The sequence below is a fragment of the Panthera pardus genome, unplaced genomic scaffold (assembly GCF_024362965.1).
Source record: "Panthera pardus isolate Hobbes unplaced genomic scaffold, ASM2436296v1 HiC_scaffold_18, whole genome shotgun sequence".
Lineage (NCBI taxonomy): Eukaryota > Metazoa > Chordata > Mammalia > Carnivora > Felidae > Panthera > Panthera pardus.
This window is the reverse complement of record NW_026526743.1, coordinates 20986940-20993227: the sequence shown is the minus strand read 5'-3', so window position 1 is coordinate 20993227 and position 6288 is coordinate 20986940. Positions and strand designations below refer to the sequence as shown.

Here is a 6288-nt window from a genome sequence, read left to right as displayed (position 1 = left end):
AGCATCTGACTTCGGTTCAGGTCACGATCTTGTGGTTCATGAGTTCGAGCCCCACATACGGCTCTGTGCTGACAGCTCAGAGCTTGGACCCTGCTTCAGACTCTGTGTCTCCCTCTCTCTCTGCCTCTCTTCTCTCTCTCTTTCTCTCTCAAAAAATGAATAAACATTAAAAAAATTTAAAAACTAAGCAGGTACATCTGGCTACACATGCTTAGAAGACAGATTCTACCAATTAAGTTCAGACAAGTTATTAAAGAAAAAAACCTTCAGGATAAAAATCCCAATCCAGAGTTGCTACAATAAATTTTTACAATGTCCAGTTCTCAATCAAAAGATCACAAGACATGTCAAAAAATAGGAAAGCATGAACTATACTCAGAATAAATAAGAATCATTATAACTAATGATGAGTTGGCCCAGATGTTGAATTTGGATTTAGCAAAGACTTCAAAGAAGCTATTATAATAAATATGTTCAAAGAATTAAAGAACACTATGTTTCAAGAATTAAAGGAAAAACCTGTTTCACACCATATGCAAATATTAACTCAAAAATGGACCAGCAACCTAAAAATAAGAGCAAAACCATAAAAATCTTAGAAGAAAACACAGGGGAAATCTTCATGATCTTGAACTTCATGACCTTGAATTCTCAGATAAGACACCAAAGGCATGAGCAGCAAAAGAAAAAATAAATAAATAGATACCCCCACCTGGCAGGGGAGATTCCATAATTAGGAAGGTGGTTTTCCCAGGGCAAGGCTTACCCAGTGCACTTCAGATATGCTGACCCTTATAATTGTTCCAAATGTGGGAAACTTGACTGCATAATTTGGGGTTGTGGGGCCTGCATTTGCGCTCTCTCAGAGAAAACATAGGTAAATTGGACTTCATAAAAATTAAACATTTTTGTACATTAAAGGGGAGTATGAAGAAAGTAAAAAGACAACCTACAAAGTGGGAGAAAATATTTGCAAATCATATATCTAATAATATTCTAGCATTCAGAATATATAAAGAACTCTTACAACTCAACAGCAAATGAGGTAACACTTCACATTTCACATAAAAATTAAGAAGAATTGGCAAGGATGTAGAGAAATTAGAATCTTCATACATTGTTGATGGTAATGTAATATGGTACAGCCACTGTGGAAAATAGTTGGTGATTCCCCAAAAGGCTACATCTAGAATTACCATATGACCCAGCATTTTCCACTCTTAGGAGTATACTCCAAAGAATTGAAAACACATACACAAACAAACACATGGACATGCACAGTCATAGTTATAATAGTTACAATAATAAAAAGGTGGAAACAACCCACATGTCCATCAATGAATGAATGGCTAACAAACTGTGAGATATATATGTGTGTGTGTGTGTGTGTGTGTGTGTGTGTGTGTGTGTATATATATATATATATATATATACAATGAAATATCTCTCAACCACAAAGAGAAATGAAATATAATATGGATTAACCTCAAAAAAATTATGCTCAAAGAAACCAGATACAAAATATTGTATATGATTGCATTTATATGAAATTCCCAGAATAGGTAAATTAATAGAAACATAATACAGATTGGTGGTTACCAGGGACTAGGTTGGAAGCAACCACATAATGGGTACAAAAATTTTTTTTGGAGTGATGAAATGTTTTGTAATAACACTGTAAGTGTACTAAATGCCAATGAATTGTACATTTTAAAATAGTTAATTTTACATATGTGAGTATCATAGTTAACTTTACATATGTGAGTATCATCTCAATAAAAATTTGTTTTGATGAATTAAAGGAAAATACGATGACTCAAACCAAGAACCAAAAGAGAGAATATAAAATTTTTTAAAATAATAGAATAAAAATGAAAGAAAATTCTATAGTGAAAAGTACAATAATCAAATGAATATTCACCAAATGGGCTCAATATCACATCTGAGATGGCAGAATAAAAAATCAGTAAACTTGAAAATAGCAAAATAGAACTTATCCAACATGAAGAACAAAGAAATTTTTTAATATAGACAGAAAGACTTGTAGGACATCAAGCATGCCAACAGACACAGAATGGGAATTCAAAACTTGAGAAGAGAGAGAGATACAGACAAAAGAATATTCAAAGAAATAAGTTCCAAAAAGTTCCCAAAAAGTCAAAAAGCTTCCAAACTTGATGAAAAAGATCAATCTACAGATGCAAGAAGCTTATAACAAATATAGGATAAGTATACTGTATTAAGCCTGTTGAAAGACAAAAACTTTTGAAAGTATCAAAGTAAAATGACTCTGCATGTAGAGAGGAATAACAAAATGAGTAACAGCCAACTTTGTCTCCAAAACAATGGAAGCCAGAGGGCAGTGAAGACAAAAGGCACATATTCAAAGTGCTAAGGGGAAAATTAAAGCTGTCAATCAAGAATTCTATATCCAGCAAAATAATGCTTCAAAAAATGAAAGCAAACTAAATGTATTCTTAGATAAACACTAAGAAAGTTTGTTGGTAGCTGACCTGCCAAAATACTAAGATGTTCTTCAGGATGAAAGGAAATGATTTTAGATGGTAATTCAAATCTATAGGAAGAAATGCGGAGTCCAGAATAATGAATATAGCCTAAAATAAATTGTGATACCTCAATACGTGTATTTTAAAGCCATAGAGCAAACACTATTGAAAAAAGTACATAGTGTAAAAAAAAAAAACAGAGGAGGGGCACCTGGGTGGCTCAGTCAGTTAAGTGTCTGACTTCGGCTCAGGTCATGATCCCACGGTTTGTGGGTTCGAGCCCCACATCAGGCTCTATGCTGACAGCTCACAGCCTGCTTCAGATTATGTCTCTGGCTCTCTCTTCCCTCCTCCACTTGTGCTCTTTCTCTCTGTCTCTAAAATAAATAAACATTTAAAAATTTTTTTTTAAACAGAAGAATAAAAATGATACACTAAGATGCTAATTTAACACAAAATAATGCAATAGAGTAGGGACAAAAATATATATGAGACATTGAAAAGTAATAACAAAATGGAAGATGTAAATCCAACCTTATCAATAATAATATTAATATGAAAGAGCTAAATTCTAAACAAAAGGCAGTGATTTTCTGATTGGATTTTTAAAGCAAGATTCTATTATATTCTATATATAAGAGACATACCTTAAACTCAAAAATACAAATATGTCAAAGCAAAAGAATAGAGAAAGATATCGCACGTAAACAATACAATTAAAGTGACTATGTTAATTCAAGAAAAATCTCTTTGAAGACAAGATATGTTCCTAGAGAAAAAGAGACATTTCATAATGATAAAAAGGTTTACTACATCAGGAAGGTATAAAAGTTGTAAATGTGTATGAATCTAATAATGGAGCCTCCAAACACAAGAAGAAAAACCTGACAGAATTGAAAGAAGAAATAGAGAATTCAGTAATTATAGTTGGATATTTCAATAATTCACTCTAAATTAGAATAGAATAGAATAGGATAGAATAGAATAGAATAACAGAAAAATCAGAAGCAACAAGGAAGAGTGGGTGGAAGGATTACAAAGAACCACTAAATTTTTGAAGGTTACAGACACGCTTATTACCTTGAATGTGATTCTTCGATATTTATACACATGTCAAAATATCAAATTGCATGTTTTAAATATGTGCAGCTTATTACACATCAATTATGTTTCAGTAAAGCTATGAAAATGTGTAGAATGCAAGTAATAAACAGTGGTAAACTCATAGTATTAAAAGTTCATAATAAAGAGAAGAAAGACCTCAAATACAGACTCCAAGTTTCCACCTTAAGAAACTAAGAAAGAAGAGCAAATTAAACCCAAATCAAGAAGAAGAAAGAAAATAATAAATGTTAGAGCATAAATCAAGGAAAAGGAAAAAGAGAAAAATATTAAAAAATCAGTGGAATAAAAATCTGACTCTTTAAAAAGATTAACAAACTTGATAAACCATTATCAAGACAGGCCAATTAGAAGAGAGACAATACACACATTACCAAAAAATTAAAAAGGTTTCATAACTACCAAACCTATAAAAGTTAAAAGGATTACAAAGACAGACTATGAACAACTTTACGCCAACAAAGTTAAGCGACTTAGATAAAATGAACAAATTCCTAAGACAGACACAAATTACCAAAACTGACTGAAGAAGAGAAAATCTAAAAAGAACTATAACAAGTAAAAACTTGAATTAATAATTTAAATATCTCACAAGTAAAAGGTTGGACCCAGATGGCTACATTAATGAATTCTACCAATATTAAAGAAACAATACCAACCTGTACCAAATCTTGCAGAAAATATAGGAAGAGGAAACATTTCAAACTCATTCTTTGAAGCCAGTATTACATTGATATCAAGGTCAGAAAAAAAAAATCACAAGAAAAAACAAACTAAAGATCAATATTACTAATAAAAGTATAAAAAACTCTTGGTGGAAATTAATATTAATTAATCCTTGATTAACTGATCTACATTTTTTAAAGGATTATTATACAACGTTTCAAGTGGTATTTATCCCAGGAAGACAAGATTGGTTTAACATCTGAAAATCAATTAATATTAATAAAATAAAGGAACAAAAACCCAATTTCCTCAATTTGACAAAATCCACATTCGTGTATGATAATCACTGTCAATAAACCAGGAATAGAAGGAAACTTCCTTAATCCCAATGAAGGCATCTATGAAAACCTATAGCTGATGTCATAATGAGTGATGAAAAACTTCATGATTTCTCCCTAAGAGCTGGAATAAGGCAAAGATGTCTACTGCTACTTCTACTCACAATTGCAGCAGACTAGCCAATGCAATAAAGCAAGAAAAGAAAATTAAATGCATATAGATTGGGAAGGAAGGAGTAAATCTCTTTCAGGAGAACATTAAAAGCTACTAGAACTAATAAAATAGCTCACCAAAGTCACAGGATCCAAGATCAATATACAAAATCAACTGTATTTCTATATACTAGCAATAAAAAATCCAAAATAAAATTTTTAAAAACCTTCATTCATAATAGTATCACAACAAGTACTTAGGAATAAACAAAGAAGTGAAAGGTTTGCACACTGGAACCATAAAACTATTACTACAAAACTTGGACCCTGAAAACTACAAATCATCATGTGGAACAACATGAAGGGTCCTCAATATCATTATGGTGAGATGATGGTAGGCACAAAAGACTACGTGTTGTATGATTCCATTTAAATGGACCTTATAGAAAATGCAAATCTAGTGCTAGATAGTGTGTCAGTGGTCATCTGGGACTGAAAGCTGGGGATGAGGATTTGATTGCAAATAGTCATGTGTGATAGAACTGTTCTAAAACTGGATTGTGATTATTTTTTTAATGTTTTATTTTTATCTTTGAGAGAAAGAGAGAGAGAGAGAGAGAGAGAGAGAGAGAGAGAGAGAGAGAGACAATGTGGGCAGGGGAGAGGCAGAGGGAGAGGGAGATACAGAATCCAAAGCAGCCTCCAGGCTCTGAGCTGTCAGCACAGAGCTTGACACGGGGCTCAAACCCACAAACTGTGAGATCGTGACCTGAGTTGAAGTTGGACACTCAACCGACTGAGCCATGCAGGTGCCCCCTGGCTTGTGATTATTTTTGTACAACTCTGCACATTTACTGAAACCCATTGGAATTGTACACTTACAATCTCCAGATACTACAGTATATAAACTATACCTCAATAGGATGTTAAACATTTTTTTAAATTATTGTGACACTTCCACTTTTGACAATGGTAGAATAGATTATTTGTTCTACAGTCTCTCCAGCAACAAGAAAAACTAGGTGGTGTATTAAAAAATGAAAACTAAGGAAACACAAAGCTAACAAAATAGTGAAGAATTACTAAGCCACGACCAGTGGGAAACAGAGGCCCAGAGAGCAATCAAAGATTGTGGCCCACGACTCAGCAAGATGGGATGGAAGAACCAGCTTTCAAAAGTTTGTTTCCAAAACTGACAGTAAGTCAAGAAAGAAAAAAAATACATGAGTTGGAAAGTAAGTAAATAGTTGTGGATACAGAAAATCCAAAAGAACCTGCAAATTGGTAAAAACGAACACATGAATTTAGCAACATCGCTACATTCGAGATAAAAAATGTTGCTTTTTTATTTCTAAGTCACAAAGATAAAACAAAATTAATAAACATCCTTTATAACAAACCTCAATAAAAGTAAATATCAAATGTAATAAGTCTAACAAAAAGGTGACAAGCTCCATATAAAAAGCTAAGATACATTGTTGATAAAAATTTACAAAAGCTGG

At 32.6% G+C, this 6288-nt stretch overlaps 1 non-coding gene across 1 annotated transcript; it reads left to right on the top strand.

The window, feature by feature from the left end:
- Nucleotides 1-704: 704 nt before the first annotated feature.
- Nucleotides 705-867, top strand: LOC128778142 (U1 spliceosomal RNA). The gene has a single exon (XR_008423510.1). It is a non-coding gene; the product is annotated as a U1 spliceosomal RNA (small nuclear RNA).
- The last annotated feature ends 5421 nt before the right edge of the window (nt 868-6288 follow it).